The sequence below is a fragment of the Strigops habroptila genome, chromosome 10 (assembly GCF_004027225.2).
Source record: "Strigops habroptila isolate Jane chromosome 10, bStrHab1.2.pri, whole genome shotgun sequence".
Classification (NCBI taxonomy): Eukaryota; Metazoa; Chordata; class Aves; order Psittaciformes; family Psittacidae; genus Strigops; species Strigops habroptila.
In genome coordinates, this window is record NC_046359.1 from 5,447,472 (window position 1) to 5,470,723 (window position 23,252).

The 23,252-nt window shown below is 40.9% G+C and overlaps 1 long non-coding RNA gene across 1 annotated transcript; it reads right to left on the reverse strand.

The window, feature by feature from the left end:
- Window positions 1-532: 532 nt before the first annotated feature.
- On the reverse strand, window positions 533-23,019 carry LOC115614011. Its single transcript, XR_003993594.1, has 3 exons — window positions 23,005-23,019; window positions 9,912-9,916; window positions 533-1,329 (listed from the first exon to the last, which is right to left on the reverse strand). It is a non-coding gene; the product is annotated as an uncharacterized LOC115614011 (long non-coding RNA).
- Window positions 23,020-23,252: the final 233 nt, after the last annotated feature.

A 23,252-nucleotide genomic window follows, 5' to 3' on the forward strand; every position in this document is an offset into this window, starting at 1 on the left:
CAGCAAGACAGTTTAGAATACAGTTTGAGAGACACACACACAAAAAGATCTTAGCCCCATTTACCAAAGACAAGACCAGTACTTTAAAAAAGGGAACAAGACAACAAAATTTTTAATGAAAGCAGCTTCCTAAGCCAATGCGAAACATACTGCTTTGTACTTCTTACCAATCTAAACCACCTTTTTAAGCACACTTTTGCAGAGCCCCTGGAGATTCCCTGTACCCAGACTTAAACCTGTTAAAGAAGGCACTGTAAGAAAGATAACCTACCATTCATTCCCTTTCAATAAACAAGTACTTGTCCAACAAATGGAAAGCAGCAGTTTGAACCAGCTGAATGAACTGAAAGAAATCCAAGTACAGAACTCACTCCTTTTTCTCCCATTCTTTCAGGAAAGCCTAAATGGAACAGGGGCAAACTTAGCAACTGATCCTCTGAAGAGGAAACAGAAGAACGAAATGACAAGTGCTGAACTGTCTCTTAGGAGGGAAGACAATTTTCCAAGAAAAAAAAAAAAAAAAGAAAATATTGGAACAAAAAAGAATGCCAAAGAAGTATAAACAAGAGGACATTAATGTGTCAATTGTGAAGTATAGAACATACATTGCCTAGGAAAGGGAAAGGGAGAGGACAAGGGAAAGACAGGATATGAATGAACAGATCTCCTCTTTTCTAGCTCATCTACAAATGAGATAGGATATCAGTAACAAGGTGGTTGGAGGAGATAAATTCTGCATGGGACAGATTTTTAATGAGTCAAGAAAACAGAAAAAACACGAGTGATGTAAAAAGGCAGGAGAGTACTGTAAAAAGAGATGCGTAGCACACCATGGACACAGGAGGTAGAGGGTTTTCTTACGGGTGTAAACACACCATGAATTGACAATTGATACAATCACATGCCATACTGTAAAACTTCACTTATTTTTCAAAGTATGTGCTGCTCCCCCCCCCCACCCCATGCAGGTGAAACAGTTCATAATTTTTTCCACATAGGGAAATCATGCTTAGGACTTACTTGAGAAAAGACTTCTGCATTTCTAACTTTCAGTATAAAGTAGAAATCAGTTCCCCCTCAACAGCTTCAGGAAAACAAACGATTTATCTGGACAGACATCTTAATCATACTTTATGAGGCATCAGCTCAGTAACAAATACTAAGGTCTTATGGGGTGGTTAGATTCTAAAACATACTGTATTTATTTTTTTTCAGTTAGTTTTTTTCAGCAGTACTCTGCTGAAAAAGGCACGCTGAGAACATATTGATAAACACATGGATCACCAAATGAGGTCTGCACACACATAAAATGCACTTTCCTTTAAGAAACTCTTAAAGAAGAAGCTCTAGCTTTGACAGCCTCTAAGAACATTCCATAAGCATATTTATCCTTGATCTTTCTACAAGTCACCTATGAAAACACCTGATAATAGCAAAGCATCTTCTTGAACAATAAAGATACGCTGCAGCAAATAAAATGAAGTTTGATGTTAAGAATATTTCATGTCTTCCATTTCTACCCAGCATTACGTACAAAATACAGGTATACCAGATAATTATTTCAAGATTCAGTCAACTCCATAAAATCTTACCCTGTAATAAAAAGCACATAATTCCAGGCTTATTAAAATAGTATGATACTACTATGGCTCACCTTCACAGGTAAATCTATTACACCTTGAGTACATTAAGTATACCATTGCACGCAACAGCACACAGAGGTATGACTGAGTTATACTATTAACATGAGACAAATACTGAAGTCACATTATCTGAAGAAACTCTTAACTATATATGATGTAACAATAAAATAGCACTTTTTCCCCATCCCTGGCAGTGTTCAAGGCCAGGTTGGACGGGGCTTTCAGCAACCTGCTCTAGTGGAAGGTGCCCCTGTCCATGGCAGCAGGGTTGGAACCAGATGATCTTTAAGGTCCCATCCAACCCAAACCATTCTATGATTCTATGATAACACATTTTGAGGATAACATGTATTTCTTATGCAGCTTAACTCCTCCTTACTCTTGCCCCCTGCTGCTACATGCACTCTGTCAGTCTATGCATTAGGGCAACAAAGCAGACCCATATAAACACAAATGCAGGCACAGCAGAAGAGGCTCTGTATGTGCATCACCAAACATCTAAGTTAAAAGCTTACAACACAATCTTAGCAGCCTGCCCAGCTACCTTACATCTCTCACCCTTTTTTTCCCCCCGCCCTCCTTTTTTTTTCCCCTCCAGTCTTCATCTTCTTAAGAATCTAATGTATCAAGATTTTTGTTTAGTAAACCAAAACTCGCAGCTGCTAACCTTCCTCTTAAAGGCACTACCCCATAAATAGCAGAACAAAGCCCATTTCCCATAAATTTGCATTGTTTCAGCCATACCCCCATGTTTCAATTACTCACAGTCCACCTCTATCTCAGATGCCTATTTTACCCCTCTCTTCCAAGCACTAGCCACAATATACTTAACCTCTCATGTCCTCTAACTACTGACTGAAGAGAGCACTACATTTCATATCTAGTTCCTACCCCACAGACAATGGTTCGATTGCCAACTGGCAGGCTAAACCCAGGTAACTGCTAAATTAACATAAAACTTTCCCCTAAAGAGATGATCTTACTCAATGAAACCATCAAGTTTAACAAAGCCTGTTAAACATTACTAAAACGTAAAGTCTTTGAGACCTTGCCCCTTGGCTAATTTCTTTACTGAAATTAGCTGATGGGCTCAAAATTCATTGAGATGCAGGATTAAAGAAAACATAATTGCTCAAGATTTGTGTCTTTAGAAAGGCAAATTAAAGAGCTTTATACACTACACAAATATATAAAACCAACAGCAACTCTATTTCTTAAAAAAAAGGAAAAAGCAATTCTTTCCTAAAGAAAACGCAAACAAAAACCCCGAGGAAATAGGTGCATCTCAACACATTTTCCATGTGAGAACAGTTGATTCTGAACTTTCCCAGCATGTCTAATTAAGTTTCTTAAAGAAACTCCATTTATGCATTCCATTTGTCCCTTTAATAAGCATTTACATCCTCCAACTATTTTCAAGTGTATTTTAAAGGAGGTGTAAAAGTCTGAAAGAAAAAAAAGGCTTCTACAAGTTTTTTTGAAAACTGGCAACTTTGCAGAAAAGAAGAAACTCAAATTCATGCCTTCAATGAGAGGAAAATCAGGTGGAATTCTGCCTTCTCCACTGGCAGCCCCAGCAGACCAACCAGCCAGCACACACATAGCATCAGATTTGATTAATTCTGGAACAAGCTTTAAACACTTAGTATTTGAGTGTTTGTCTAATGTAAATCATCAAATTAATGATCATATACAGTGGCTTTTGTCCTGGTTTTGGTGAATTCTAGCAAGCCTAGCAGTACCATGACTAAATAGGTGCACGCGTTTCGGTTTGTTTGGGGTTTTTTTGAAATAAAAACACTTGTATACTCAAGGTACAGAAATGTATGTATTTTTCCTACCACTGTGTGTTTCTAAGTTAACACTTTTCTAAACACTAAAGGGAACACAAGCTTTATATCCACTCCAAAGCACCGATTTTTAAATAATGGAAAAATTAAATTCTGCTCATAGTACAACCAGGATCTGAATGAGTTTTAAACCACTCATCATTAAAGACAGTGAAATATGATCTTCATCTGTGCTCAGAATAGGAAAGAGCTCTACATTTTCCACATTGCTACAAAAAATGATTACACAAAGTGTTTTGTTAATAATATAACACACATTTTAAACAAAGGATTTTATTGGTAAAATTCTGTGGCCAGATACTAACTTGAACAAAGTTTATTTAGCACATTACTGCAAGTTAAGCGTAACTTCTTGCCACCAAACAAACAAACAAATCTAAACACATTCTAAAAAACATTAAATTATACCTTAACTGCACCTATGGCAACAAGAACATCCTAAGTGATGCCATTCATTCAACAACAGACATGTTCCAAGAATATCAGGATACCATACACAAACACCACAGATTTTCCAACTTCAATTATGCCAAACTTCACTTGGTTTCACCAGAACTCAATTACTACCAACTGAGGAACTCCAAAATCCAAAGGCAGCATAACACAAAGCTAGAAAGAACTCACTAAACATCTGTATGCTGTCTGGAATACCTTCTTGCATGACAGCTGAGCTTGCTGATCAAATTAAGAAGCCCCAGATTTTACTATAATTAGGATAAAAGCCTACAAAAATTTTTGTCAGGGAAAGCATTAATGTTATGTCAGTGATTTTTTGGTAAGCACTCTCAAGAGAAGGTGAAACTAAACCAACAGTTATACTGAAACCTCTGACTACAATTAAGAGTTTATAAAAAATATTATCCAACTGTAAATCTGACAGTTTTCTCGCTCTTGCAATTGCATTTAAATGTATGGAATCCAATGCAGATCAGTTTGCTAAGAAGGGTTCAAGATGTTTGAAACCATCCACCAGCATTTCTCCTGTTTGAAATACAAAGCGTATACTTTTCCAGTTGAGATAACCTACTATGCAATTAAAGAGAAGAAAACCCCAACTTGAATCACTGTACACATTAGTGGGAAAAAGAGTTATCTTTCATTTCAATCATTTAAATATTTGAGTTTTGAGTGTAGCTTTAAAAAATCCAGTTCTGAATCACTGGAATTTTTGTTTTATTTCCTGTAAAAGCACCAACAGCAACATTATTCAGCATTCCGCTTGCAGCAGTTCAGAAAAGATCAGCCTGATCCCGCAGTCCTAAATTTACAGTCATTTCATAAACTTGAGGTCACATCTGACCAACTTATTTCTTCCAGTGTTCCCAACCATGGAGATCATGATAAGGCGGCGGCACTTACAATAGTATGAAAAGCAATCTAGTTTTATGTTTCAAAGTACACTCTCACAAAGAAACAGTTTGCCAAAAGCTCTTCAAGCTCCCTAGCAAAAAGAAAAAAAGAAGAAAGAAAAAAAAGAAAAAATAAGAAAGTTTTCTGAGAATAACCTCTTCAACAGATGACAGGTTTAATTCTACAAGGCTTGAAAAGTTACCTATAAAGCCAAAGACTGTTACAAAATGACACAGGACCTCAGCCCTCGAAGCAATGCCATGGTGAGAAAAACCACTATCATCTTCCATTCTGTCACTGCTGGAAAAGAGAAGTTTCTACCAGGACACTGTCATAGGAAGGGTGCCCAGTTTCAAGAATTCTATTTTTGTATCAGCAAGTTTAAAGGAAGAGAGAAGAACCCTTTGATTTCTCTTGATGTTGAGAAGGAAAACCGTTTACATTTCACAAAGTCTTTGAACACTGGTGTGAGCAAAGGTAGTGTAGCATAGGAAGAAGATGGCACTGCCCCCACATATTAATGATAGGAATGATGCTTTATCAAACATCTCTCAGAAACAAAATCAGGATGACCCAAACTGAGTTCTCTTCCAACAGCCTTCCTCCCTTCCTCCCCTCTGCAGGCTCTCCTGTGAAGTAACATGAAGAAAACCACCCAGGTCTTCTCAGTTTTTAAAAGAAATAGAGAGTCAGCTCAGTGTCCATTCTGCTGCAACCAAAGCCAAGGCACTACCTACAGACAAGCATCCCTAAGTTTAACATATGGTTAACAGCCACGAGTGACAGAAACTTTCATTTAAATTGAAGGGCAGAACTTACTGAGGCTGAAGACACGTGTCTCCTAATTTGTCAGTGGAACTTCCCTCTTGCCAAAACCAGACATCAGAATTCTGAGATTTGACAAAATCCAATTACAATAACACAGATAAAGAATAAATAATTGAAATATGTATACGAAATGCAAATGCATCGTTATCTGGTAGATTAATTATTCCAGATTTCAGCAAATCATGGCCAATCATGAATATAGGGATATTGTTACAGTGTCACTAGTCCTCCTTACTGTAGCGCACGTGCAGTACCATTTTGGTGGCTAAAATTATGACACAAAACAATTTGAACTATCTAAGAGAATGACTGTATTTAATGTATGTCTTCTACACATTTACGTAAGTCAGAGTACTGAAAATAATATGCCACACCATTTCCAGTGTTCTACAGTTGAACTTCAGGAACAGATTTATTCAGTCAAAATCAAATACCCTAAAGTTATGATGATCAGAAAACCACACCTGAAACCCACTCCTTGCTAAGAAGTATTCCTTCGGAATGCCTTTTGTAAGTATACTTACTATTATTAATACAAAAACACCTACAGGTCTTGGGCACAAACCAGGCTTTGCTGAGGTAAAGCACAAAGAAACACAAGGTCCCTGCCCTGAAGGCCTTGCGACATGTAACAGGGCTGAGCATTCAAACTTTTAATACAAGCCTTTCAATGAATGAGACAAAGTACTGTACACCTCCACATAGCGTTCTCAGGTCTCTCCGAGGGACAAAACATTATCGGGATGAGAAGAAGAAGAAAAAAGAAACCGTATGCACCTCCTCTCTTCGAAATCCCTCTTATCAGAACCATTTCAAGAATTTCTACTCAACAATTAAACTGACTTGAATAATGGAAACTAACGTCCCGAATATACTATATATGGAATCGAGCCCAGCCAGCCCCCGCAAAGACATCAGGCACCAAAGAATCGCACCTCTGACACTCTGTTACTCATCCTCAAATGGCGGAGGCTCGCCCAGCGCACCCACACCTGTCACCTGCTAGGCGCCAGGCCAGCCCCCCTCCCTCGGTCCCTCCTCCGGCGAGGCGAGCCCGCTGGCAGGCCGCTTCCGCTCCCCCCGGGCCGGGCCAGGCCGGGGCCGGGGCCGCCACGCACGCTGCCCCGCGCCCCCCGCCCCGCCGGATCCCTCCCTCCTTCCCTCCCTCCCCGCGCGGGGGAATCTCCAGCGACTCGCGAAGGAAAATAAAGTTTCCGTCTCCCGCTGGACGCCCCGCTGCGCGGCGGCTCCCCGAGCCTCTGCCCTCCCCTCCGCACCCCGCCGGGGAGCCGGACTCCCACCCCGCCCCACCACGCTGGGATGAGCGGGGTGCCGGGGGCTGCTCCCTCCCCGCGCACAGGCCTCCCTTGCCCTCGCCCAGGGCCAGGAGAGCGGCTCCGGGAGCGCCTCGGCCCCTCTCAGGCCCCCCTGCCCCTCTCAGGCCTGGGGGCCGGGCCGGCCAGCCCCCCGCGCCTCTCCCTGCAGCCCCCCGGGGATGGGATCAGCCCCGCCAGGAAACCAGGTCAGGGAGCTGCCGCCAGGCCCGCCTCGGCGGGGTCAGCCTTACCCTGCTGCTGCTTCGCCTCCTCCTCCTCCTCCTCCGCCTCCTCCTCCTCCTCCGCCGCCTCCCCCACCACGGCAGCAGCCGCCGCCACTACCGCCGCCGCCACCAGCGCCGCCGCCGCCTCCGCCCGGCAGGGGGGACCCCGCCGACCCGACCCGCTCCGCAGCCTCCCGCCGCCGCCGTTCCGCTCCGGGGAGGGAGAAGGAAGAGAAGGAAGGGAAGGGGGGGGGCCGTGCTGCCGCCGCGGGCGGGAGAGGCGGGGAGGCCGGGGCTGGGTGGGTCGGTGGGTGCCTGCGGCGCCGCTCCCGTCCTCAGCTGGAACCGCTCCGGCTGCGCGTCGCTCCCGGCCCCCCCCTTCCCTTCCCTTCCCTCCCCCTCCGCTCGCTGCTGCTCCAAATCAAAATAGTGTCACAATATGGCGGCGGCGGCCCAGCATCGCGAGAGCGCGACCCGGCTGCTAACGGGACGCGCCGAGCGCCAATGGGCGCCGGGTGAGGGGCGGCGGGCGGGGACTCCGCCGGCACCGCCCGCAGGAGGGTGCGGAGGGGGTGCCGCGTTGGGTGTGCGGGTGCGGTATCCTGCTACCCCTGCTCTGCTCTCGCCCCTTCTCCCCCGGCTGCCGTCCATCCTCACACCCTGGCCGTGGCCACCGCTCGGCCGGGCCCGGTGCCAGAGGAGGCGGCGGCGGCGCTGGTGGTGGCTGCGGCGGCGGCGGCGGGGGGTGGGTAGGTGGGCCGCCCCGGCGGGAAACGGAGCAGGGTTTGAGAGAGCGGAGGGAGGGAGGGAGGAGGGCAGCTACCACAAAGGGTAGCGACTGCAACGGGAAATAGAAACTAGGAAAAGCAGGATTAGCTGAACAAACCACCCCCGTATCTGAAACGGTTGTTTCTGGGAGGGAATTGCTGGATTCTTCCTGTCAGGAATACTGGTGCTCTCTCTGAATTAGTTTGTGCAGACTACATGGTTTCCCTCAGCCTTCTGAGGTACGGCTTGGCATAATTCTCTTTGCCAAATGCCGCAGGCAAGCGGCGACCCATACGCTGAATGGCAAAGCCCTCTTTCCTGCTCGGCTCAGCAGAAGGGATCCCTGACCCAGCCTGTGGGGCCAGCAAGGCCATGATCTGTAAGAGGGGAGATTTACCAGCCTCGGCGTGGGCAGGAGGCCCCATGGGTCCTCATGTGCAGACTTGGAAATAGGGGTCAAATTCTTCCTGTGATGGCAAGATAGGGCATCCTTGATTTTAGTGGGATGTTTGAGTAGGTGTTTCCATAATTGAGGAAGTTTCATCGTAAATGAAAAGACAACTTTCAGATGAGTTTGTAAAATCATCCAGTAAATCAGTCGGGTTTTAGGGTGTGATACCATATACCACTTACTTTTTCTTACTCTTCCTGTATTTCTTTTCTTTCTGCATCTCTGATCCTCCATCCTCCCTGCAGTGAGCAGGTGCTGCCCATGTTGTCTAGCAATGGGTAGTCCGTCCGTCCATCCATCCATCGATCATTGGGTAATCCTACTCTGCAAAATACAGACAGGAACAGAAATCATTTAAAAGATGAAGCTGGCCAACTAACAATCCTGAGATAAAATGATATAAACTAATAAAAAACTATCTTGTGTTAGGTAGGAACTTTGTAATTGGCGAGAATTTAGGCTAAGTGTCCTGTTACAAGAAATAAAGCTGACTTTGCCATTACAACAATGGATATTTTCAGAAATTATTGAAAACATGTTTTCCAAATTAAAGCATTAATATGTGAATAAAAACCCTCTTAACTTCATTTAGTCAAAATTGTCAGAGAATCCCAGGGTAAGCAGCTGCAGAGACTGGCTTTGCTTGAGTAGGCAAGGAGAGACAGAACGTAACACCAACGAGTCTGATAGTGAATTGTTATGGTGGGAGGGAAAAAAACAAACAGAAAAAAGGGAGAAAGTAAGACAGTTTTTTTCCCTCACAAAATGGGCAACTACAGGTGCATGTGTACATTCCAGTAAGAATCGGTCATGTTCATAATCTACAACAGAGGATTCTGCAGTTCTTTCATACCTCAGCAGCATGGCACATGAAATGTGCATCCAACGTTTATTACTCAGCCTATCTTGAGTCCAGGTTATACAGGGCTGAGAATCTACTGAAATTTGTTGATTGCAAACAAAATAGTATTCCCCCAACCCAGCCAGAAATTAATATAGTCCCCTACAAAATGGGCAATGGGGCACCCAGAAAGAAGACACAATGGAAACATCAGATCACAGAGCTGTACTGCAGATGCTGCACTGTAGTTGTTCAGGTACATTAATCAAACCTTTCTCGTTTGTGACCCATGCTGTAGGCAGTTCGTGATCTGCCTGGTCATCTGCCCAAGCACACTGCTGTTCAACTCTTTCAGCGCAACTGCTTCAAACTTTGCTGTGCCATACCTGACCTTTCAGGCAGATAGGATCGTATACTCACATGAATATGTTTTGTGCACTAGAAACTGAGTTTATTTTGCTAAGTTTAATACCAAGTTAAATATTTGACCCTTTTGCCTACAGTTGCTAAAACAAGGATTTGCCACAGGAAAGTGAAAGGCCATCTCTCACTGCTCCATCAATTTACTGCAGTGCTTAAACGCTGGGATCCTGTGAGTGAGCTGCACCAGCCTTTCCCCTCTCTCCAAGACTCTACACACTGCATCTGTGTTTGAGCCCGTTGCTAAAGTTGCTCTTCTCTCCCCTGTAGCAGCTAATTTTGAACCATTTTTAAACACCTTTGCAAAATCAGAGAACAGGAAAATAGTTCTGTGTACCGAGATTCAAAAAAGTACTCTTTTCCTGTGTATCTGAAACAAGAATTAGGAGGATCTAGCTAATATTAAAATCTGTGTGTAACCCTTACCAAAGTGACACCAGTGGGGCACAGTTTGCTGCCTGCCCGGCAGTCTGGCCAGTTCAGAGCTTCTTTCTCTGTAGATTTTAGACTATCACCTTTTTTTTTTTTTTTTTGCCATACAAGGTATGAGTGTATGTTTTTAAAACCTTCATCAGACTGTTTATACTCTTCACTGGTAGAAAGTGAAATTATAAATAGGATTGGGGGATTATTCTAAACATATTGTGCAGGAAAGCTGTTTCTGCAGTCAACTGTCTCAGCTTGGTACTGGCATTTCTGATGCTGAAATTTCCTGAGAATGGTTTCTAGAAAAGGGAAGAGAACAAGTCCACTTAAAACCGATCCACAACAACTGGCATAATTATTTCTGAAACAGAGTTTAAAGTTAGTTTTCTGCAGTGGAAAAAGGTGGCACTGGCAGCTTTAAAAACTTAACTTTTCCCTCAAACGTTCACCTGGCAATTTCTTTTTCATGCTTTTAGACAGAACGTCTGTCAGTCTTCAGATTGCCAAAAGCAGAGGTAGCATTCACTGGCCAAAGTACAGTCCTTAGAAGCTCCCAGTCTGAGGTTACGTCCACAGCTTCTCCTTAGCACAAATTAGACTTAAATAATAACACGACAAGGAAATACACCTTATTTCACAAGATTCGTGCACTGTACTTTTCCTGTTTTATCCAGAAGTTACCAGCTGTGTGCCACAGTACAATACTTTGACCAGCCCGGTGTAGAGAAGTAGATAATGATGGATTTGTAAGCACATTCAACTACAGAGCCTCAGCATAAAGCCAAAGCTATGATCAATACGCAGCACAGTTTTGCTCAGCTGAGGCACTTGTCTCTCCCACCCCGCTATGAATGCTTGTACTATGTAATAGCTTTATAAAAAACCTCTTTTGTTTGCAGTGTAGAGGTAGTCCAGCTATTGATGTTTATTTGGAGGAGTGTGTTGGAAACTGTAGTGTTAATATTCTAGTTTACTATTTTTTCCTTCTGTTTTGAATGTCAGCATAATTCTAAGTCTGCTGTAAAAAACAAACCAAACCCAAAACACTCTTATTTAATCAGAAACATCAGCTCTTGGAGCTCAGAATTTATGAACAGTCCTGAAATAACAAGTATAATCATTCAAGAAAATGTTTTGTTAAAGAAATGGGTTTCAGATCAAATTATTCAAAGACTACAGTGAACTCCAGTTGCTTAGGTTGCACACGTGTGCAGTTACGAAGAGCTGTTGTGCCCTGATGTTTTCCTTTTCAGTCCACAGTACACAAACAGCTCCACTATCACTGTTAAAAGACTCCCCTGGTTTTCCAGGTTGCTCCCTTCCCGTCTTGAAGATAGCACCAGCTTTTTTACTTCCTAACAGCTCATATATTTAGGAGTAGAGAGCAAACATGACATTCGAGATAAGGATATGATTAAGAGGTGCCTTAGAGGTTCATGAGTTCTAGCAGCCTCACAAGATTTGGATAAGGCCTTTGCATAAAGCAAATTCATTGAGAGAGACAGCCTACCCTTGCGTTCCAATTTTAAAAGCATAGTGAGCATTATCGTAGGGCACGTATTAATCTGACATAGCAAAATAATGTATTTTTGGAGACTTGGTAAGACTTTTTTTTGTTTTCAATATCTTAAAAAAATTCATTTATATTGATCATGAGTGTCATCGAAGAATGTTTACACTTGAAGGAAAATCTCTTAGCCTAGCCAAAGCAATTCTGAAGTTTTTTAAGTAACTGGAAAAGACCCCCATATTAAATCAATTTTTTGACTAAGTCAGAGGAAGTGCATCAACAACTTACAGATCTTTCAGTGCTCTGAATAAGGGAATTAAAAACGTAGGAATGAAAGTTCATGTATGTTCATGTGACAAAGAGTTGAGTCAATACCTACTAGGGAGACAAATTTAGTATTATTTAATGCTACCATATGCCTGTCTTATGAAACTAGTTTTCGATAACTCAGTGACATAATAGAAAGCTAAGACCATTTGAGGCTCCAAGGTACTTCAGAGAAAATACTGGTTATGTTTCTTCCAAATCCACTGTTTCCTATGCTTTGTGGGAAATTCAGTAGAAAGTAGTGATAAAAACAAATTTCTGGTCTTCTTAAGATTTATATAATACTGGGATATATTCAAAACATGTCTTCAGGGGCTTGATGCAGCAAAACACCTAGCCTCCTGATAAAGTCCATCTTTATTCAGGATACCTTTCAACTACTTGCTTAAACTTTACGCTGTGTTGAAACCTGAGGCAAAGAATGGGCTGAAGTGTTTCTCTGGACAGGTATAACTTGCCGATTTGAGACAGGAAACCTACCTTGAAGTCCAAACAAATGACTTTCCTGTTCCAAATTCAAATTGGGCATGAATGTTTTCATAGTAAAAACCCTTGCAGAACGTCTTACAGCTTTTTCATTTTCCAGCTACTGATTTTAACCTCTTCTGTCTCATTGACTTCAGCCAAATCCCTTTCCTTTAGCCACTTTGTAAATGTGAGAGTGAGAGTGCAAACTGCAATGTACTTAATCTTATTATATATGTTAACACAGAAGGTGCAATAATTATATTGTGTTTAATTTCCCCCAAATGTGGAGGAGATTATTGGTAGGGGGCTAGTATATTTTAAAAAACAGCCCGAAGTACTCTCTAAACCGAAATGGTTAGTGGTATTAGATTTCTCCATCATCTTCTGGCCTTCTGCCCCACTACTGTAATTACCTTAACTCCTCACCCAATAATAAAATTGAACAAATCCGGTGCCTGCTATTAAGTAAAATTAAAGCTCAGTACAGATCCTCTGCATTTTTTCTTCTCTTCAGCTGTGGTGCTTGACAACTTGCATGGTACAAATGAAAGATGCAAAGCCTTTAAGCCATCCCATACTAAAAAAAAAGACTAAAAAAAAAGAAAAAGTAACTCAGTGCTTTCTAATGCTCATATGTATTAGAAACAGTAAATTTTGATACAGAGAGGTACTGGGTTCTCCATTTCTGTAGAAAACTCATTGGTTAACAAAACAGAATCAGTCATGTAAGCTTATATATGCACTGTACCGCTTTGTTTCTGCCTGAATCTCATGCAAGCCCTTGTAAGGAGAAGGCAGCTCAGCTTCCAGGTCTACTCTGTGCAGGAGTGAAAACAGAGGGAATACATTTCAGTCTGTAACCACCTATCCGGTAGGTACTGTGTCAAAATCACCAAGTTCCTATTCTACCTGTGTGACTTTCAACTTCCAAGTTGAGCTACGTTTCAGTCATCATCTCTCAACATTTTACCTTTTCTGTGGGAAAAGATCACTTGTGTGTACCCACAGTTAAAATGTTTCAGTATGACAGAGTAAAATAGTAAGAAATACTGAACTTCTAATGCATTAGCTCACTAGAATTAAGAACGGTCATCTCACCTCCGAGCTAAAATGCTCAATACTACTAGGAAAGCCAATACAGAAAATAAGGTGGTCATTCATGAAAACAATCAGCTAGTATCTCAGCTCTTTTCAGCTACTACAATATCATGTAGAGGTACAAGAGGTAATTGTGGGAAGTTTGTTGGGAGTTGCATAATGTACATATTTAAAGAAATGCATTAATGTCCAAAATTATTAGTGTTCACTTGTTGGTACTTTTTTCTTCTCAAGATCTTGTGATGAATAACAAAATACTTTAAAAACCTGTGAGAGTCTGTTCTTCTATCAGGAGAGTGCCCACTCTGTGAAATACACACAATCCTCAAGAACATAATCCAGAAACTATAACCCCAGCTAAGCCAAAGGCAAATTTGTGCTTAAATTTAGGCATAGGAAAGTTCTGTTGGCTTTACTCACACGCTTAAAATTAAGCATATGTTTTAACACTTCACTGGATTAGAGCCCATGTCAGCAAAATAAATTTCTTGGGAAGAAGTAATAAAAACGTAGCTTGCAGTGAGGGACAGCAGAGCCATTCACAGCTACAGAAGCTTTAAAACACTAGCTGGTATTTATATGTTTAAAGAAGAAACCAGGCGTTAAACAAAACATTTATTTTAGATAGCTATCTAATTAGTCTGCTACAGAAGGACCTTAATTTTTCTTAATTTAATGAAGAATGTTTTTTGCATCCCATAAAGCTAATTAATCTACACATTGAGGACAAAAATATTTTGCAAGCACAACTTCAAAAGCAATTTCCTCACTGTTTAGTAACAGCCTGGCTGTTCCAGAGATATCCCTGCATTCCATGGAGAAGGGAACAGACAGGAGGCCAAGCTTTTTAAACACTGAGTTTCATTACACACAGGCACCTGAATTTGCTCATTCGAGTGTATATAATTGCATATATACAATAAATGTCAGCTAACTAATTCTCTTGTATGCATTGTGCACTGAGGTGTATTTATTTTTAATGCTAAGAACCTCTCTAAATATTTGGTATTGTACATTGAGCCTTTAAGGAGAACTTACATCATTTGCAAAACGAGAATGGATACAATTCTACTAGACTGTGTCTATGTTAATTTTAATTTTTTCCAGCAGAAACTTTCTGTTGCTAACAACAGTGCAGCAAAGTACAAATTCTAGTGTAGATATAGCTCCTTTGGCATTTTAAGTGCAGTGCTATCTGGCCCCGTTCAGAACAGCTCTGTCTTGTATATTAAGATGCCAGTGGTCACAGCAGCTTACTCTGCGCTGGCGCTTTGGCACTTCCCAGTAGCAGTGGAGCTGTACCAATGGGCAATCCTCTTACTAGTATCCTTACACAGAAAATGTGTTAAACTTTTTCGCAATAGTAGTGTCATTTATTCCTTTGGCATTACTTCACACTTGAATCACCAGGCAATGCATGTTCATTGTATTTTTCTGCATTTTCGGAAGTAAAATCCTTCAATCAAAAGACGAGACAATCATTTGTTTTCAAGTCAGCTTTTTCTCCCACCTTTAGTAGCCCTCTCCTTAAAGCCAATTTTCTGAAGGGATCAAGGTTGCTGAGTACACAGAAGGTGCTTGTGCTCGTCTTCATCCCCAGCCACAGCCTCTGAGCCCACTGGGCAGTTCCATACAGCCACCTTTGTAATTCTCAACTTTTTCAGAAAATAAGTGGTACAAAGAGAGACAGTTGTGTCCCTGCAAGAGGGAAGAATAAAGATGGGTCTTCTATCACCCTTTGACACATGAGAGAATCCACTGGAAACCCCAGCCTTGAGACAGAAAAAATAGGTTTCACAACTCCACTCTTACCATATACCTGATTTCACAAGGATCCAGAGCTCGGGATCCTCAGTCCTTGTTTCATATCTTATTTGTACAGCCTAATGCTCAGTGAAGACCTGGTCAAGGCCCCAATGTGCTACAGTACAAACAAGCACTAAACAGTCAATTTATTGACTGCATAAAACTCAGGTCACAGATGGGGAAAAAAACCAGTTCTGCAAAGAAACCTTATCGCTCACCTGCGCATTACCAGAAGTGTGGGAGAAAGGAAGTTTGATTTACTGGCAACAGCAGCAAGGCTGGGGCTAAGTCAAGTGCCCAGCTACACTAAGATGTGCTAACCTACATACAGAAACCAGCCCCATATACCAGGCTAAGAGATGAGATGGCCAGAATGACAGTTCAGATTCACCAACAGCTAACTCAGTGCTGTGTTTTTAAATAGCTGAAGTAAAGGAACCATAAAAATTCCCACCAGGTTGAGGTCTCCAGCTTGGGAGCTTTTTCCTAATGTACTACATATTTTAAAGCTTAATCATCAGCCCTTCTCCAAGCAAAACTCCTACCCATTTCAGTTAATCTTTGTCAGAATCAGTCCTGGTACTGGGTAGCAGGCTGCAGTTAAAGTAAAAGTTAAAACCAAGTTTCTAATCATAGAAAGGAAGTTCTGAAATAGTCTTACAACAGTAATGGGGAGTGAAAAACTGTTTCAAAATAGAATAAAATTGAATTATTGCAGCTCCATGGAACTATGTTCAATGAACCATAGAGGTCTTATCTGGTTCAATTTCCTAGCTACCAAATTCCAGTAGCTGGTAGTCAGCTGAAATTTGTACATGAATTGAAATGTTACTGACTAAAATAACTGTCACTGAGCATTTATTTTATACCACCACCCTCAGAGAACCAGAAGATTTAAAATAATTTTAGTAACTGTTTTTTTAAAAGTCGCTGGTCAGCTCGCTTGTAAATACCTGATACCCAACAGTATAAACAGACTTTGTTTTTTGTTTAGAGAGTTTCAGTTTTATTTTTAGGAGTAGTATTTCTATCCGGAAATCTTGTTACAGTGCTATGTACAAAGTTCTCTTCCAAATAATGAAGTTCTGCAAAGGCAATGCATATATTAAATTACAAAAGACTGTTAGCTTTTGGTTGTTGTTTTGATTATGGTTATAACCCTGAAAAAACAAAGGAAGATCGCAATGAAAGAAAAACAGATGTGGAAAACAATTAAGACATGGTGTTAAGCTGCTGCAGTTGAGACTTATAAAGGTATCTGTAGAAAGAACAAGTAACACAGCATGCTGCACAACAGGAAGCCAGAAGTGATTTTTAGTGTCTAAGGATGCCTTAAATTACAGGTTTCCTTTCGGTTGTTTGTCCGTGGTAAATCATTATTTTAATCTATCAAACTTTTAAGAATATATGAGCCATTCATTTTGAGTCACAATTCCATCTACTTTAATCTACAGCGTTTATTTCTCAAACCTGTAGCATAAGTAAATTTGTAGTTTACAGCTTAGATACCGCAGCTTCAAAAAAGGAATGACAGACTGCGTGGCAGTGTAACTGGGTGATACAACTACATGTGCTTTCTGTTTCAGAGGTGTCAGGAGTTGTACAGGAAAACTGTATCTATGTAGTCACCCTGAAGTGATGTAGTGATGAAAAAATAGTACCTGATATCATTTCAGAATGGAATCAAATAGAAATGTTGTAAAAGGGAGGGGAAAAAAGTTGCAGTACAGTGTGTAATTTTCTGCTGAAATGAAAGAACATGCTATCACAGGTGATGCAATAAAATTATAGTGTACAACATTAAAACACAATGCATTGCAATAAAGGAGTTGGCTTGCAGACAGTACACCTATGTTTCTTGTAAGGTGTTTCATATTATAGATTTTTCAGTTGTCTTGCTCAAATGAAGAACTTTTTCATGGATATTTTGGGTCTAACATTGCTTTTTATTCGTATTGATTTGTAAAGATCCCTAGAGATTGCTCTAGCCATCTTACAATAGAGAAACAATAAGAAATGGATGATTTTGAAACGGCAATAATTTGATACAATTTTTAAGAATATGTGTATTACTTTTAGCAGTATTGTGGTGCGACCACTTCTAGGCACTGAAGTTAGGCTGTAAATAGCTTTGAAATATAGGAGAGTTGCAGTATCTGTATCAGTTTACGTCTTCTTGAGATAATCCAGGGGCCTGTCTTTAAATATGCAGATTGGGTATGGATAATCAGAGTGCTCAAATGTAAACTCAAAACGTTTTGCTGAGTACAGCTCCAGTGTCAGTGTAATGTAGCTAGCAGAGATACTTTCTGTTCTGGTTACCTGACGAAGCATTCAATTAATACAGCTTTTAATCTCCGCACTTAAGGGAAAACTCAGTAGTTAAAAAGAACTTGTATAACAAAAAAGTTATGTACTTTAAGAGGCCTCATTACTATGTTTTTGGTACAAATAATAAACATTTTAAGTTCCACAAGTTCTGTGGTGCTGTAAGCATTAATTTCTGGTTTAGTACTAGCTAGGAGATGTAAATCTGAAGGCTTTTGGTCATTGACTTTGTTGATCTGATTAGCATAGATTGTAGTGAGGTCCTGCGTTCACGGCATGACTCCAGGTAGTATTAAGCAAAATTGTTTGGAGAGTCATACCGTCAGCAATGCGTGCTGTGTCAAGTCACTCTGTGCAAGCAGAAACTCTCCCATCTGGCTTATAACAACCTATGCAGAAGTAGAGGGAGGAACACAAGGCTGCAGGAAGCACCAGACAGCGGTTTGTGGTACACAGCTACAAGCACAGCCGGCTCTACAGCCCATCTCGAAATAAACCCCTTATTAATCAGGATAATTTTATGAGCAGAGTTCTTTCCTGTCACTACTCAACATACAGTACCTCAGCTGTGGTGGCAACGCATGCCTTAAAAGACATCCTGCGTAAGAATCAACAGATACTGGAAGCAGTATGATGTGTCTTTTAATCACTTGGCATAATGCAGAGCAGTTGATTGCATGTGGTCTAAAGCAAGCACTGTTTGTGTCGGTACCCTGGCAAAGTTAAGGAGGCAGGGGAGCAGGGGAAGAAAAGGCTGCCATCTTATTTTTATGGGAAATAAGAAGTGAGCAAGAGGTTCCTGTCAGGAGTAATGCCTGAAACACTGTTAATAGGGACATTTGTTGAGTGCTGTAATTCCTAACATTTTAATTCCATAGGAAGATGCTTGCCTGTAAAATACTTCCTTCGTTTGTGGCAAGAAAAAAAAAAAGTGCCATCCACCTAACTCTGGAGACATTACAAATGTCTTAATTAAAAGGCAAGCATGTAGGACAGCACAGCAACAAACAGATTCCTTACAAACAAGTCTACACATAGAAAAACCTCTCCAAAACCACAGAGAGCAGCAGAATTACCTGACAAAGGATGGGTCCTTCCCTCTAGTGCAGAACAGGTTCAATACCACAACAACAGCAAAAGGTAGGAAATACATCAAATGCATCACTGAATTATTTCAAAATACAGAACAATTCCATTATATGAACGTTTTCTCTTCCATGATACTCTCAACACGTTTCTGCCTATTGTAACTACTATTAGAATTCCTTTGGTTTCCAACATGCTTGAAACAAAAGAAATTAAAATTTCTCCTGATGTTTACTGTTGCATTTCTACTGGTGTATTCTCCCATGGCAAAGTTCTACAATTCTTAGATGTAAACTTATGAAGAAGCAACTCTCCTTGGGTTTTGTGCTTCTGTGTTTCCTTTTAAAACTCAAAACCTCTACCTTTTAATTGTGTGGGGTTTTTTTTCTTATTCACAGCTTATTTCTACTAAGAGCCAGTTCTTGATCATCGTTCACATTTGTTCACATTTCAGTTCTTTTTTTCCGAAGTGCCTGACTGACACTTGTTCTCACCTTCATGAAATGATCCTTTTTTAAAACAGGAAGAACTTCCGAGTAAACAATGTCATATTAGGCTTTATAAACAAGAGTAAAGTCAGCAAGATACAGCAAGTAGTCTTGCCCTACTGAGCACTGGCTTTCAGAGTTCAATATGGCTTTAGATGGGTTTTATTGAAACCAGAGAAGAGCAACAAGGAAGGATTAGAAGTCAGGAAAAATGCAACTTATGAGGAAAAGATTGAAAGAACTGGTGCTGTTTGATCCAGAGAAGAAAAGGCTGAAGGCAGATAAAATAACAACCTTCAAATATGGAACAGTTGCTTAAAAAAAAAAAAAAAGAGGCTTCAATTGCCTCAAGGTTTGTGGCTAGACCTTCAGTGAACCTTTCTAAACAGTGAGTGCAACGAAAGCATTGCAATAGCTAGAGGAGTTCACACAGTTTCATCCCTGGAGATTTCTACAAACAGGTTAATGTATAAACATCTGTCAGGAATGCTGTAGAATATAGTGCATCCCACAGGGGATGGATTAAATTACTTCTTTAAGTCCCTCCTCAGGCCTTATTTCTATTATACACAATGCTGGTTATACAATAAAAATTTGTAATCAAGATGCAAACATTTTCATTAGCCTATCACAATTTTTTTTACTGTTCTTATCGACTCCTTTACCAATGTAAACCACTACCATGTCCGATACATGCAAAAACATGTTGTTCAATGTAAAAAGGAAAAAAGATCTGCATTTTTACAAAGTTTTATGGTTCAGAAAAGGCTATACCTCTCTTCTTTACCTCTTCCCTCAGACTAACAGGTGATAAAGGAACAATTTGCTTTATTGATTAATGCTATTTGATATTAGAAATCATCATCTTGTGCGTTGTCAGTAAGAAGACCAGTCCAGGAGTATTACAGCTTCTGTATTCCAATTTATATACAGAGGATTGGAAAGGATCTCCTGGGTCATCAAGCCCAGGTCCCTGTTATCGGAGTCAGCCCTGCAGTCTGTAATATATCAAGCTTAAATTTGTTTGCAAAGTTCTGTCTTGAAATGCTGTTTCCAATGTAGTGACTGGGTGGCTGTTCCAGACCTCTCTCCTCTGATGTTTCAAAACTTCTGAAGTTTTCAATGTAAATTTAGTTAGGGCTATTTATACTACTTCACTCTTGTGCCAGCACTGATTTTTACCTTAAATATCTCCTTTCCCTCCCTCAGCGACAGCAATCCTATTCTCTCCTGTTTTAAAAGTTAAATTTTTTTTGCCTCTTCTTTTGCTGGTCACTTAGCCACCTTTCATTTTCCCCTACTGATTTTCATCTTTGCTACATTGCTTTCCTTGGTGCGTTTCTTTGACATTCAGATAGATTGAATCCGATGCTTTCATTGCCAGCAAGAAGATCGGTTGGTAAAGTTGTGTACCTCATCAGTATGGCATAATCTACTCCTAAAGTATATGTTGTGGTTTATCTTATTTTTAATTTTTCTCAATATCTTCAATTATATTTCTTTCAATATTTAGAAGCCTTCCATAGCGTTGAGATATGTTCAATGGATCCAACTATGCTGTAGTCTTGCGTCATCCTAATTGTAGGCACAGTATTTTCTATTTATGTCTTTTCATCACTATCTGGCCAAGTCTCAGCTATTTATTCAAAATCTTTACCTCTGGATTTCATTTCATGTGCTGGTTCTTCCAAATACTGGTTATTTTAATGTGTGTCTGTCCCACCCTTCAAATGAGCACATTCAGATCTTCCAACTTTGCTGCCATCTCAGTTGTACTCATTTCCATTTTTTCAGTATTAAACCCCCTTCTCCTGAAACTGTATTCCTCAGTAACCTAGAGGCAATACCATTTTTTTACCTATAGTTTCACTCACTTTAGTTGTTTCCATGCTCTACCTTTCCTCAAATGATTGGTTATTGGCACTTGTTTAAACCAGAGGACACCAGTCAATACTCTCACCAGCTACATTTTGCATGGTAGCCTAAAGCACTCACCAGAAAGGAGGCAACTCAGATGTGGAGTCCTCCTTGACCAGACAGGGTCCAAGGCATTCCTACATGCGTGCTCTGTTCACCCACCCCACTACTGGCAATTCCTATGTAGGGCCTCCCACATCCCGTGTTAGCCTGAGTTACTGCATAGTTCAAATAAAGAAACAAAACTTCTTGGGGCCAAAAATGGAAGGAGGAAGAAGGCGCTTGTGCCTGCAGCCCAGTGTCAGAGTTTGGGCAGAGGTGATGCCTGAGGTGTAGTCCCCAGGCTGTTAGTGCATTTCACCCAGAGGTGGTGCACGGCTCTAGCTGTCCATACCAGCTCTCCACGGATCAGATGCAGAGAGGTGGGTGCTCCAAGGTGAGATTCTCAACAAAACCACCCTGATCAAGTGGGAAATCCTGTGTCTCATAACCAGTTCAGTGCCTACTGCCAGTGCAGGAGAGAGAAATCCACTGCTTTGGTGGGAATTAGCGTGCCTTCAGATGAAGAGGCATGTAAGGGAGGAAGCTGGGTGTGTTGCAGTCTGCAAGGCTACCGTAAGGCACCTAAATTCCACTTTAAACCAAATGTAAGCACTTTGGTCCTTACAAAGTTACTTCTTTATCAAAAATTTGCTGAGTCCAACAGAAATGGAAGAGAAGCTTTATGGCTGTGGAGTACCTGACTTTTCTAATCACTTCAAATTCTCTAACCTCTGCAGGTTGCCTGGCTGTAAAGGAGCGCTAACACCCTAGCAGAGTTTATGTAACTGCTACTCAATATTGCATTAAGCTTCCTCCATCTGACATGTAAAACTTCCACCTGCTCAGTCACCCAAGTCCTGACTTGAACTAACGACTCCTGATACTACAGTGCTATATTTGCTTCCAGCAGGCTGATAGCAAAGTGTGCGGAGGAGCGAGCGCCTGATTCAATTTATGCTATAGCCTGAGAAGATAATTGTTTTACACTGGCCGTTATCACCTACCGGTAGGATCAGTTTAAGTTTGTTGCTCTCTAGAGAAGAAGGAAACCACAAAAACAGTGAGAAATCCATGTGCCATGGTGTTTTAAAATGTCAGAGATCCACTACTCTATCATTAACTCTAATTTTAAGCTTTGACAATGCTGTCAATGAGCCTTGGTATTTTGTCATCGCTGTACTATTTGTAAAAATCTGTTTCTCTCCATTGGCTTCTTCTTTCATCTGTGTGGTTGGCAGCCTTGTTATTTGTTTTTCTGTCTAATGGAAATTCTAGAACTACTGGTAGAAAGTAAAATGTTGCTATGAAAAACATATGATTCCCCCCTCCTTTAAACACCTGTGTTTAAAAATGAATTTCTCTGTGTTTAAAGATGAATACTTTACAATGTAAATTAATATTGTTTCCTCTCAGTATCAATTTGTTCCAAAGGCAGCAGGAGCTTTTAAAAAGCAGTTACTCTCTAAACTTACCACTGAGATAATTCTGAGTTGCTGTGAAAAGTTTGTTTCTGTCCACACCCTGCTCTTTTGCACAGAGACATTTTCACAAATCTCCTGTTATCAGGCAGTGCTGAGAGTAGAGCAACTGTGGAGTCTCTAAAATGCCAGCAAAGATGATCAAGTTTGCAGTGAGAAAGTGCAGGAATAAACAAAACACTGTAGCATGCTTTAAAGGTATAATCCTGCTCTTCATTTGAGTGCTTTCTTTGCCTGATCCACATAAACTAAATATAAAAAGGCCAGCAAGTACAAAATAAGCATCTGTATTCCACTAGAGCAGACTAAAGCAGTTTGTAGGCTTTCTGTTTAAGCAACTGTAAAGCTCTGGCTATCAGTGAAGCTTCCAAACTTCTAAATATGGCAATTTTTATTACTAACTTTACACTTATTTACAGGTCTTCAATCTCCCCCTCAAGGCACACCCTGTTCCTGCTGCTGTATGTAGAACCAGCTTTCTGTCTGTTTCCTTCCAGCACAGCTCAATTTACCACCTGTAAATAGCTCCATCTACTCCAAAATAATTTGTGTCTAAAGAGAAACGAAGAGAGAAAGAGGTCCATTCA